The 13367-nt window shown below is 44.3% G+C and overlaps 1 long non-coding RNA gene across 1 annotated transcript; it reads right to left on the bottom strand.

Moving 5' to 3' along the window:
* Nucleotides 1–10663: 10663 nt before the first annotated feature.
* LOC144457430 (uncharacterized) lies at nucleotides 10664–12387 on the bottom strand. Its single transcript, XR_013486738.1, has 2 exons — nucleotides 11476–12387; nucleotides 10664–11390 (listed from the first exon to the last, which is right to left on the bottom strand). It is a non-coding gene; the product is annotated as an uncharacterized LOC144457430 (long non-coding RNA).
* Nucleotides 12388–13367: the final 980 nt, after the last annotated feature.

The following is a 13367-nucleotide window of genomic DNA, read 5'->3' on the forward strand; positions in this document are numbered from 1 at the left end:
AGGAGGTCAATGTCAATGGATACAGAGCAGCATGGTCAGGGTGGTGGAAGTATAATAATATGGAAAAATGGAATGGTGGCTGAGGATGGGTTATGGAGGGTGGGAAGCCACATGTTTTTCTATTTGAGCCTGGTGGTGATAGAAAGCCACTGGAATTTATGGAATTGAGGAGGGACATGCTCAAACATGGCTTAAGAGACAGCTGGGGTGAAGGTGGACTAGACTGAGGAGAGACTTCTGGCAGCAGACCAACCACAGACTAATGTAATCTCCCAGGAGTGGTGACATGGAACACAGTGATCAAAGGAGAGGAAGGGGGAATGTGTGAGGGGTTTTACAAAGGCAAAATCAGCAGACCTTAGAAATAGATTGGATATGGGAAATGAGAAATAGGGGAAAGTCCTGCATTGATATCTAGGTTTGGAAGTAGAGAATTGAGAATGGTAGTACCTTGGACAGTAATATGAGGTGTGGAAGGGGTAAGTGATTGGAGGTGAAGCTAATGAATTCAGTTTTGGACATTAAGGTGTCCACAGGACACGTATTTCTAACTGTTCAATAGACAACTGGGATGGGAGACTGTAGGTGAGGACAGAGGTTAGGGCTAAACAAATAAATTGGAGAAACATCAGTTCAGAGATGAGAATTGAAGCCATGGGAGCTGATGAAGTCACTGAGTGAAATAATGTAGAAGGAGAAGAAAAGAAGGTTCAGGACAGACCCTGGAGGAAACCCAAGTTAGCAGGACTTACTGGATGAAAGTCCAGCAACAGAGGCTGAGAAGGAGCATTCAGACGGGTAGGAGGAGAAATAAGAGACAGTGATGCCATGAAAACTTACATAGAAGCAATTATCAGGTAGGTGAGGGTAACTGAGTGTCAAAGGCTGCAAGGAAGTCAAGAAGGATGACATTGTGAAGAAGCCATTAGATTTGGAAAATAAGAGATGGATAGTAGCTTTTTTAAATTAGATTTTTATTTCAGTTCAATTCTAATATTCTCTCTCCTCCCTCCTCCTCCCCCCTCATCTTCCCTCCCCTACACAGAGAAAAACAAAACCCATTACAAATATGTATAGTAATTGAAAACAAATTTCTCCCTTAGCTATGTCCAAAAAAGTAATAAAAAGAAGGAAAGGAAAAAATATGCTTCATTCTCCACTCTGAATCCATTAGGTCTCTCTCTGGAGGTGGACAGCATGTTTCACCATGAGTCCTTTGGAAGTATGGTGGGCATTGTGTTGATCAGAGTTACTAAGTTCTTCAAAACTGATTATCTGTTAATGTTATTATTATTATATAAATTATTCTGCTGGTTCTACTCATTTCATGTTACGTCAGTTCATATAAGTATTTTCAAATATCTCTGAAACTATCATCGACACCATTTCTTACAATACCAAACTATCCCATCGCATTCATCATTCTTCAGTCATTGTCAATGGACAGCGCTCAGGGTTTTTTTTTATTTTATTAATTTATTTTGATTTATCAACAATCACTTCCATATTCTTCCAGTTAAAAATTTTCTCCCCTTCCTCCCCACCTTCCCCAAGATGGCACACAACCTGATATAGGCATTAGTGAAGTTGTAAGTAAAAATTACTCACTAGTGTTTTGCTTTTGATCACTGCCTCCCTCAGTCCCTCCCTCCCTTTCCCTTATCTTCCCTTTTAGCCTTAGTGCTTCTTCCCTGCCTGCTATCCCCCTCCCTTTTCTTTCCCCTTTTCCCTCCTACTGCCTATAGGGCAAGTTAAATTTCTATACCTAACTGATTATTTTATTCCCTTCTTGAGCCAAATCTGATGAGAGTAAGGTTCAAACAATGCCCACCCCCCTCCCTTCTTTTCTCTGTAATAGGATTTTGTGTCTTTTCCTGTAATGTAATTTTCTCTGTCTACCTCCTCCTTTCTCAGTACATTTTCTAAAATTAGATTAATCCACTTACTTGGATCCATTTAACCCACTTGATTAGATTTTTTTATTACTACATCAAAGTCAACTATTATCCACCCCCTTTATGTATACTCCTTTACCATTGTGTAATAACAATACATTTCTCAAGAGTTGCAAGTATCATCTTCCCTTGTAGGCATGCAAACAGTCCACCCTTATTAAGAACATATTGTATCTTTCTATCCCATTTGCCTTTTTATGTCTTTCTTGAATCTTATATTTGAAGGTCAAATTTTTTGTCGAGCTCTGGTCTTTTTATCAGGAAGATTTGGAAGTCCCCTATTTCATTGAATATCCATCTCCTCCCTTGAAAAATCATGCTCATTTTTGCAGGGTAGTTGCAGTTGGCTGCACTCCAAGCTCCTTTGCCCTATGGAATATCATGTTCCGTGCTCTGCAGTCTTTTAATGTAGAAGCTGCAAGGTCCTGTGTAATCCTGACTGTGGTTCCATGATATTTAAATTGTTTCTTTCTAGCTGCTTGCAGCACCTTCTCCTTCATCTGCTAATTTTGGAATTTTGCTATTATATTCCTTGGCATTGTCAATTTGGGAGCTCTTTAAGGTGGTGAGTGGTGTATTCTTTCTATGGTTATTTTACCTTCTGGTTCTAGGACTTAAGGGCAGTTTTCCTTTATGATTTCCTGAAAGATGCTTTCCAGGCTCTTTTTTTTTTTCATCATAATTTTCAGGTAGTCCAATAATTTTTAAATTGTCTCTCCTGGGATCGATTTTCCAGGTTGGTTATTTTACCGATGAGGTATTTTAAGTTTTCTTCTATTTTTTTTCATTTTTTTGGTTCTGTTTGACTGATTCTTGCTCTCTCATAGAGTCATTAGTTTCCATTTGTCCAATTCTAGTTTTTAACAGATTGTTTTCTTCTGTTAGTTTTTGTACTTCCTTCTCCAACTGGCCAATTGTATTTTTAAGGGATTTGTTTTCTTCAGTGTATTTTTTTCCAGTTTGCCAATTGTGTTTTTTAGGGACTTGTTTTCTTCAGTGTACTTTTTTCCAATTGGCCAATTGTATTTTTTAAGACTTTTCTACCTCTCTCATTAGACTTTTAAAATCCTTCTTGAGCTCTTCTAAGAAGGTTTTTTGGGCTTCAGACCAGTTCATATTCCCTTTTGATGTTGCAGATGTGGATTTCTTGACAATGTTGTCCTCTTCAGAATTTCTGTCTTGATCTTCACTCTTCTCATAATACGAATCTATGGTACTTTTCTTTTTACTCATGGTGTTTCTCTATTCCCTGGCCTTTAAAGGGATTGAGCTCCCCTGCTGGGGAACAGAGGGCACTGACCCAAGCTTCTTGTGTTTGGAGCCTAGGTCTTGGTCACTGGCTTTGTGTGCTGGGGCCTCGTATGTTGGCAATTGGAAGCTGTAGGGTTCTGGCAGCTTACCTGGGCTAGAATCAGCAAGACTGGAACTTCCAGGCAATTCTAGCTTGCCTGCTTTTCCTTTAGCTTTCTTCAGCTCCTGTTAGATGGGTGTTGCAGGGTGTTTATCTGCCTGGGGCCCCTTGCAGTGCTACCTCCCTCCTTTCTGCTAATGCACTGGAAGATTTCTTTGCGGTACAGTACTGAGGTACCTGGTGGTTTTCTGAGCCGGTTTCCACCAGTTTCCCTGCCCTTGCTAAGGCACTTGGAGGTTCAGGTGTTGGTATTTGCCTGCTTTACTACCTGGGCTTCAGGATCTTCTCCTGGTTGACAGTTGGAAGCTGTAGGATTCTGACAGCTTGTGTGGTGTTGGGTTGGAATCAGCGAGGCTGGGACTTTAGGAAGACTCTAGGTTGCTTTCTTCAGCTCCTTTCCTATGAATGCTGCAGGGTGCTTATCAGCCTGGGGCCCTTTGTTACTGCTTCCCTTATTTTTTCTGAGGCACCAGGAGGTTTGCTGGGCTGCTACACTACTGTTCCCCATCTTTCTTCTAGTTCAGCTGTTCCAGGGTTGTTTTTTTATGGGGTGATATTTTCTGGGTTTTCAGAGGTTGATAGGGGAGAGTGAGAGCAACTACCATCTCCTCGGTTTCTAATACTGACACCACAAAAAGAGCTAGTATAAATATTTTTGCACATATGCATCCTTTTCTTCTTTCTTTCATCTCTTTGGGGCATAAACCTAGTAGCAGTACCTCTGGATCAAAGAATGTGCACCTAATAGCTTTTCTGGCATAGTTTCAACATGCTTTCCAGAATGGCTGAACCAGTTCAGAGTTCCACCAATACTGTATTAGTGCACCTATGTTCCCACATCCCCTCCAACATTTTTCATTTTCCTTTTCTGCATCTTAGCCAAGCTGATGTGTATGTTAGAATTAGCTTCATTCGAATTTTTCTAATTACTAGTGATTTAGAGATTTTTTTTCCATTTGTCTGTTGATAGCTTTGATTTCTTCTTCTGAAAATTGCCTATTCATATTCTTTGACCATTTGTCCATTGAGGAATTTCTTCTATTCCTGTGATTTTGACCCTGTTCCTTATATAGTTTAGAAAACAGACTAATTTTAGCAGGGGGAAAAAAATGACTTACCCAGTATCACACAGCTAGTAAGTGATTAAGGTCAGATTGGAATTTACATCTTCTGGACTCCAAAAATAGTGCTCTATCCATTGCACCACCCCAACTACCAAGCTGTCTCTAGTCTGACTTCTAAGCCTAAAATCACAGTACCTTTTGGAGTCTGTTACCTCACACAGCTGGTTACTATTAAGATTAAGCATTGAAACCCCTAGGTTTGGCCTCTCCTCTCCAGCTGGGCTGATCTTCTCCCCATTCTAAGAAGCTCCCCCCCCCCGCCCCCCCCAGCAGTCCATGCTCACACACAGTCCTTCCCACCTGGATATCCTCTCGCACTTTCATCCAAAGACTCAAGCTTCAAAGACAGGCTTCTTTTGTTAAGAGAAGTGATGTCCAAGTACTTTTAAAGAGATGGCCTCTGGCAGTGGCTGAGAACAGAGACAGACTAATTCTTTCACTCCCTCACCTGTTTCCAAGGAACCCTCCATGATTCCAGATGATATCCTCCCATACCATGGCCATTACTGACAAAGACCACACACCTCATGACCCAATGTTTTTGTTTTAACTCCATCTGTTGTTCAAGCAGGGGTCTCCAGGTTCTGTCTTGGCAGCCCCCCAATCTGTGCCAGTCTAGAAACACCAGCATCCCCAGCGTGAGGAGCACCAGGCCAACCAGACCCATATGAATGAAGTAGTACTAGGAGGATGAGTTAAAAGGGGAAGAGAAAGAGGAATTGATGCAAGAGGAGGTGGAGAAAGAAGAGAAAAGAGAAGACTTTCTGGCTATCAGCTTGAGCTGGCTTCATCATTAAACACCCTGAGACTGAGAGATAGAGAAGGGAACTTACTCCTTAAAAGAAAAAAAAAACACTTTATTTTCCTCAATAGAACTTGGGGCTGGAGGCCAGAGTCAACCAGCTGGGATTCTGGTGCGTCATGCTTTCAGAATGTTTTTGACTGCCGGTTGTACACTAGACATAGAGAGACGGGAAAGAAAACAACCCAAAGATAAACTCACCGCTGGGAGGAGGGGGGGAGGAGATGAGAAGAGGGGCGGGGCGACATTTTATCCTGAGTACGCTAGGACAGGTCGGGCTTTGGTCAATGCTGGGGCTGGCTAACTAGCCTTGGGGTACCAAGCTGCTGAGACACTGAAGAGCGGCTTAGCTTTTCCCAGTGTTAGAATATTTCAGCTGCCAACCACAAACTCCATCCTGCAAACCCAGGAGGCTGCAGAAGTTTACTCTATCAAATTTGGCAACTTCCAGGCAGACGAGATCCCCAGGTCCCCGGGGCCCAGAGACAAAAAGACAACCTCCAGAGCCAGAGAGCCTCATTCTATACAACGTTTTACACCCAAAGTCGCCCGGCTCGCTGAAATCATGGGATATCCGGCTTAAAATGGTCCCCAGAAATCACCAAGTTCAGTCTCTTTACTTTTGGGATGAAAAAACATAAACGTGGTGTGGTCAGCTGGTTTCTGAACACTCCGCAGCTTGTCCTTACCAGGAGGGATTCGTCAGTTCGTTCTTTCGCTCGCTGGTTCAGTCCGTCAGTCGGGCAAGCAGGCACCAAGAGCAGCGGTAACAGAGGCGCCCACAGTTCCTCAGAACTGACTCAGCGAGGGCAGAGAAATTCAAGAAGTTTAGGAGCCATAACCACAGGTGGGACAGGGGGGTTTTCCAGGTTACTTTCCTTCGTTGTCTGTTCTGCCTACTTTTCCTAAGAATCTGGGTCCTGAAGGCGGCATTGCCTGAATCCCAAGCGAGAGCCTGGAATTTGTCCCGGATTGGGGTGAGTGGTAGGATGAGGGGGATGGGCAGGACAAGAAGCAAGCTGTGGCTGCCCGCTCTACTAGCGAGAATCGGAGATGTTTCTGCGAAAAGAAACCGAAAGCTGAGCTGGGTCCTTGAAACGTGAGCCAAGAGAGCCAAGCTCCAGTCCCTGCGGGTCTTCGGTTCTCGACTATATCCTCTGACCCCCACTGCCTTCCCTCTCACGGATTTTAAAGTTCACCAGCCACTGGGCAAATCAGGCTCTGAGCTCAGCGGATCGCAGCGAGGGCGGGGGCGCTCCTATCTGAAATGGGGGTGAGATGGGGTAGGGGCGGAAAGGGCTGCCTGGTGTGGTCTCCAAGCTCCTGGTCCGAGAGCAGAGCTGTGGCCTCAAGGAGCCAGGCTGGGAAGCTGGACGATGCGACAGAGTGAGCGCGCTGGGCACTTCCTGGGAGCCAAGAGAGGTGCACAGCAGCCGAAAGAGCGATGGAGGAAGAGGTTCAGAAGTGGGGTCTGGCTGGGCCTGAGAGCCTGGAGGCGGCAAGAAAAGCCATTCCTCCTAGCGCCTGCCCCACTGAACTCAGGATGGGGGGAAAGAAAGATGAGTGTGGGGAGAGCGGGTCCCGACTGGGCAGTAGTTTCTACGGGAAGAGGCTCCCAAGCCATTTCACTTTTGCTGTACTTGGAAATGTTGGGACCGCTGGGAGAGGAGGTCGGGGTAAGAGTGAAGGGGAACTACACCTGGTCAGAAATCCTGCTTGGACAAGGGGACCTGGGTCTGCAGGAATTGTGTCCTACGTAAGGTAGATTCTACAATGCAGTGGGGGGAGAGGATCTGTCTGAGAATCATCAATCATCTCACTGACTGCTTCCCAAGACTCTTGTGAGGGGACAGACAGCTCTGAGGGCAAATGGGGCTGTGAGATGTAGCCCTTGAATTAAGAGCCTGGGGAAGATGAGCCAGAAGAAGCAGAGTGGCTGCCAGCAGTCTGCAGTTACTGCCACCATCCACGGGCTGGGGGAGGAGCAGCTTACCAAGGACCCAAAAGATGAGGTTCCTCCTAAAGCACAGGAGGTCTCATCATGGTCAGTGTAACCCAGTAGAGCCCCCACTCTATGGAAAGCCTGGGCAGTGACAAAAATAATCAAGTAACTACAGCCTGGGCCCTGCCCCCAGGAGCTTCCCATCTTGTTAGAGTCAACCACTCTAACATACAAGAACAGAAGTGTCCACAAAGTGCTGTTTGAGACCTGTGGATGGAATAATCACTTCCAAATGAGGTGGTATGGCAAGCCATCTTGGAAGAGGTGACATTTATTGAGCGAGGTCTAAAAGGATGAAGAGGATTTTTACTGATTTAATGAGAGAAGGGCATTGTGGGCATAGGGAATGATATGGACAAAGGTACAGAGGTAGGAAAGTACAGCATATGGACTGATGGGATGAAGATTGATTTTTTTTCCATGGGAGTGGGAAATATTCCTCATTTACTGACAATTTAGATGGAGGGAACCTATGCAGACTTGAGGACTTGTCTAAAGGGGAAATAATGCACTTTCCTGCCTATAGGGGCAATTCTTTTCTTCAGTGAAAGGGATCTCTGCCCCTTGCCCTCATTTAGCACGAGGGAGAGGTTGACTCTTTTAGAAATCTTCCCATTCCTCTACCCACAGTGTCCTGTGGATCATACAGGACACTGAACCTGTTAACTGAACCTTAGAGATAAAAACCCTTCTTTATAATTAAGCAGATGAGGTTAGGAAGTGATGGGATCTTGCCCATGTCCTAACATCAGTAGCATAAGGAAATTCATCCCTCAGTCCTCTGCTTTTTGGTGCTGGGATGATGAATAAGACAGTTTGGCTGAAGTCAAGAGGGCTTGAGGGGCACTGGTGGGAAATAAGGCTGGGAGGGCAGGCTGCTGCCAGATCAGGGATGATGAGTACTCAGTTGGACAAAGTGCAGAGCAAGTCATTGGGACCACACAACATGAGCTGGTCCTCTGGAGCTCAGCAGTGAAGCCTTCACCACAGTCAGCTTGAATCATAATAGGGACAACTCATAGAAGGAAGAAAATCTGGGGGAGTGGAAGCAGCATCTCTTTGTCTGCCTTTGTCTCTCAGGAGTATCTTCTTCCTGGTCACAACGTCCTTACCTAAAGATCTTCATTCTTTTTAAACTGCCCTTCTCACTTCCCTCCTCTTTGCCTCTAGGCCCAGGGTCTGACTGCTATCCCCCTCCCCCATCTGGAAGTGTGCAGCAAGTGTCATCTAGTCTCTTCTAGGGGAGCCAAGAAACATTTCTTGTTTAGCATTTTCACAGTCAGCTCCCTGACTGGTGACACTGTAAACAATCATTCATTTAATTAACAAGCACTTGCTACCTGCCAGGCTCTGTAGGTAAGGATCTCTGAGAAAACCACATAGTAACATTATTTATGCTTTATTATATCTTTATTTTGTAAAATACTTTTCAATGACATTTTAATATGGCTTCATAAGTATTTGACACCAAGTCTAGATCACTAAGATCTGAGGCTCAGTTCATCCAAAAGAGAAAGAGAAAATCTGGAATTTCTGGCTTTTTTCATCCTCCTTATCTTTTTTTTTCCTTTTCCTTTTGGTTACTCTTTGGTGAGGCAAAGTATTTTTTCTTCAGTTCTTGTATTCCCTAGGCCAGGACAATTGTCCAATCAAATCCTGAAAATTAGGAAATGGCAGAAAGCCTTCTAGAAGATCTGTGGGTCTTTGGGCATGGTGTGTGACAGGAGCTTCTGGTTTCCCCAAAACAAGGATTAGTTTTCACTAAAAGGCAATGAAGCAGTCCCTAGGATTTGATTGGCCCTTGTCTCCCTTAAGGTAGCTTCCTGGTGACCTAAGGGCACCTAAAGTCCCATCCACAGGGAGTTGTGGCTCCTCCAGCATGGTGGCTTCTTTGGAGTCACCCTGCCCTGCCCTGCTGACCAGATAGAGGAGCCCTCTCCAGAAAAGTGTCACTGGGTCCTTGGTGCACACCCTCACTGGGTCAGGACAAAGTCAGCCTCCTTTCTTTGTGTTCAATGACTCGTGAGGGCCTCATTTCATCCCAACCTTGAACCTGAACTATCAGCTAGCAGTTGTTGTTAAGCATGTCCCTAACAAGAGGAGGGGACCGGACCCTGAATATCCTTGGGAAGAATAAGGACCCAGGGGCAGCTAGGTGGCGCAGTGGATAGAGCACCAGCCCTGAAGTCAGGAGGAGCTGAGTACAAATCCGGCCTCACACCAAACACTTGACACTTAGTAGCTGTGTGACCTTGGGCAAGTCACCTAACCCCAATTGCCTAAAAAAAAAAAATAAGGACCCAGGAGAGTGCAGGGCATCACTGGAAAGGATGCAAAGACAGGACTCTTATCCCATTTCTTTTCCCTATGACCTCCTTCTCCCATCATCTCCTCCCTTTGTCCTCCCTCAGAGTGTTCCTAGTAAACTGGGGTCTGGACAAGATGAACAACCCAACCTGGTTTAGTCACTGATGCCCAGCCTGCACCTGACAGGAGCCAGTTGTAGCTTTTTTTTTTTTTTGGTAATTTTTATGTATTTTATTTTGAACTTGCGATATAAAACAAGCATTTTTATAACATAGTAGAATAAAAAAAGGTGATTGTACATGAAACTGCAAATCTATTACATACAACTTTCTATTGCTATTAAATATATAATAAAGTTTTCATGTAACTTTCTTTTTTCTCTTTTGTTCTTCCCCTCCCCCAGCCCCAGAGATGGATACCATTAGACACAAATGTATGTGTATGTATGTGTAGTGTGTGTGTGTGTGTGTGTGTGTGTGTGTGTGTGTGTGTGTAAAATCATTCTCTACATACTGCTATTTGCCAATTTTTCTCCGGATGCATAGCCTCTTCCTTCACAGGTCCTTTGTAGCCAGTTAGGGTATTTGCAATGCAATTTTGAAAGTCTTAAAAGTTGTGATCAGTGCAATCACCACTCACAATTCCCAAAGACCAACAATGATTTTCCACCTTGCAAAAGAGAGAGGATGGACTAAAGATATAGAATGAGATGTACAGTCTCAGACTGAGCAAATCAGTGCATTGGTTGTCATTTGCTTCTTTGTTTTGTTGGCAATGGGGTTAAGTGACTTGCCCAGGGTCACACAGCTAGTAAGTGCTATGTGTCTGAGGCCGGATTTGAACTCAGGTCCTCCTGAATCCAGGGCCGGTACTCTATCCACTGAGCCACCTAGCTGCCCCCATTTGCTTCTTTGTTATAAGGGCTTTGGGTTTAGGGAATGGGGCAATTTGGGAGCTGGTAATAATAGTGACATTAAAAAAAAAAGAAAGACAACATCATCAAAGAAGCACATAAAATACACAGAAGAAAGGAGAAAGAAGTTTACAGACAGACAAAATGGGTCACTTTGGGAACAATGGTGTTTAATGCTATACAAATTCATCGTATGAAAATCGGTTGACAACTCCAAATACAATCCATTTTTCTACTCTTTGTATAGGGAAAGACCATGTTTGTCAAGTTCATAATAACACAAAGTGAAAACAGCAGTGTTTTGATCACAGGCAGTGACAGAAAACTGGTCCTGGATAAACCCTGGCAGGATGAAAGTGCCTTCAAGGCAGGGACTGATCCATGTGAGCCTTTCCATCCCCAGCACCTAGGACAGTGACTGGCATAGAAGGTTATTGAGAAATATTTCTCGATGAATTGGTTGATCGGTTAGTAGCTATTATCTCCCATACATATGCACTTGTGTATGTACACACACACACACACACACACACACACACACACACACACACACACACACACGGAAAACGCCTGAGGGCACCTAACACAGTTGTATTTCCTTCATCGTTCTGATACAAGGAAACAAGTCTACTTCTAATTATTGTTATGGTCTAAAAGATTCATACCTCTGTATTTTATCTTAAATTATGTGTCATCTGTTGAAGCTTTTAATAAATGCCTTCTAAGAATGCTACTGTGGTTTTCTTTGGGGTTTTTTGTCTTACTTTTTTCATTCAGGACATTTATTTTAACAAACAGTTGAATCCTCAAGATGAACTAGATGCTGCAACAGCTGCTCTCTGGGGTTTAGGTGTTCTTCCTTCACGGAATCCATTCCTGAATCGACGATAGACAATTTTTAGGTGCCTCATTCGACCAGTACTCCAATTATACTTTCTCTTTCATTTAGCAGGATACCCACATTTGCCTGCCACATGTTGACTTCTGAAGATGGTATGCCTTAGAGCCATAACGACGGCACAAAGTGTGCATCTTATTCCAGTGCTTACTAAATGAAGACATCTGCTTCATCGTCTTCCTCTTGCTGCTGGGAGCAAAAAGAAGGCTATTGTGGTTTCTGAAAATTTGATAGTCAAAGGAATGATTGCCTTTCAATTAGAAGCTAGTCAAAATAAAGATGTATTTTTTCCCAACCAAATTCCCAGACCCCCTGAAAACTTTCATCAAATTCCTCAGGGGTCATGTGCTTCAGCTGAAGAGCCCCTGACATAGATAAAAGTAACTTCTTTGAAGCTGAAGTCCCCTTCTCACTGGGAAGCCTTCCCTGGGTATCCCAGACTAGCGTTTCTGAAAGGCTGTGGCTGACCAAGCCTGGACTTCACAAGCTGCATCTAATCACGACCCTGTGTTTTTTACAATTGTTCAATTTCTGGGCAATTTATTCCTCAGTGACCCAGAAAGCAGCTGAAGGGCCCTCTAGGAACCGGATCTTCCTTCAAGACCGTGTTATTTCTCACTGTTCTACTGAATAAGCAAGTTTTTAGTCATTGTCAAGCAGATTTTACTTTCATAAAAAGTTCTAGAGATCAAAGGAATGGATTGGGCGAGTGGAGTCAGTCAGGCCAACAGCATTCATTGAGTCTGCTATGGACTAGGTGCTGTTCTAGGCAGCTGGGGCAGATGGCCTGCTGGGCCCCCTCAGACTCTAGACTGATGATCCTGTGAAGTCCTCAAGCTCACTAGGAAGTCTGAAGGCTTCAGGTACGGGTTTGTCAGAGGACTGTGCTCTCCTCACACCTTATAATTCTATATCCTATTATCCTATAATACCATGGATATCCACTGGGTGGAAAGAGGGTCCCTGCTTAAGAGATAAATGACCAATGCCTCCTTCACATGGGAGGAATTCATAGGGTTGTGAAGGAATGGGATGAAAGTCATCATTTCAATGAATATCGTGATGATTGAATGACTGTTTAGAATCGGCAGAATCATAGGAATTATCGCTTGAAGACAATAATAATAACTGTGCATTTCTATAACAAGCTTTGCAAAACCATTTTCTAAATATGATCTCATATAACCTTCACACCCACCCTGGGAAAGAAGTGCTATTATGAGCCCGATCTCAGAAACTGAGGTGAGAGGGTAAGTGACCCGCTCTGGGTCACAAAGCTATTAAGCGTCTGAGATGCGATTTGAACTCAGGTCTCCCTGACTCTAAGTCAGAGACTGCACTATCTGAGCCACCTCACTGCCTTGAAATTTAGACCCACATTCTGCTGCAAATGAGGAATGTGAGCCCTAATTTCATCTCACATGGATGCCAAAGAAAATGCAATTCATCTGCTAGTTTAATATTTCCCTAACCTTGGACAGGGCCAGGTGGGTTGCTTTCAGGCATGCCATTGAGGCCCACGGGCTGCCAACACAGCAGCTGGAAGCACACGGCTGTGACACTCAGGGACGCCTCCTCTCCCCTCCCATCCTGCTTATGCCTTTGTCTGAAGGTTCCAGAGAGATTTACAGATTCCAGGGGAGATCCCTGCTACAAACTGGGCATTCAGAGAAGGGGAGCCACTGAATGAGGTACCCATATTTAAGGGATTCGATGGAGATACAGAAGGAAGGTTTCAGAGGCAGACCTCCACAGGTCTATCCACGTCAGGCTTCACCCAGGGCTGCAGCTGGGATTTGGAGTGTCGGGCTTGGGAGGCCCATGGCGGAGTGGAAGACCTGAGGTCAGGTCCTAACTCTGGCTTTCATGGGTGTGTGGCTCTGAGCACCTCACTGAGTTTCTGGACCTCAGTTTCTTCATCAGTAAAATGAGAATAACATTTGCATTGTCAGTGA

Source organism: Phascolarctos cinereus, unplaced genomic scaffold, assembly GCF_003287225.1.
Source record: "Phascolarctos cinereus isolate Bilbo 61053 unplaced genomic scaffold, phaCin_HiC Scaffold_596;HRSCAF=1227, whole genome shotgun sequence".
Classification (NCBI taxonomy): domain Eukaryota; kingdom Metazoa; phylum Chordata; class Mammalia; order Diprotodontia; family Phascolarctidae; genus Phascolarctos; species Phascolarctos cinereus.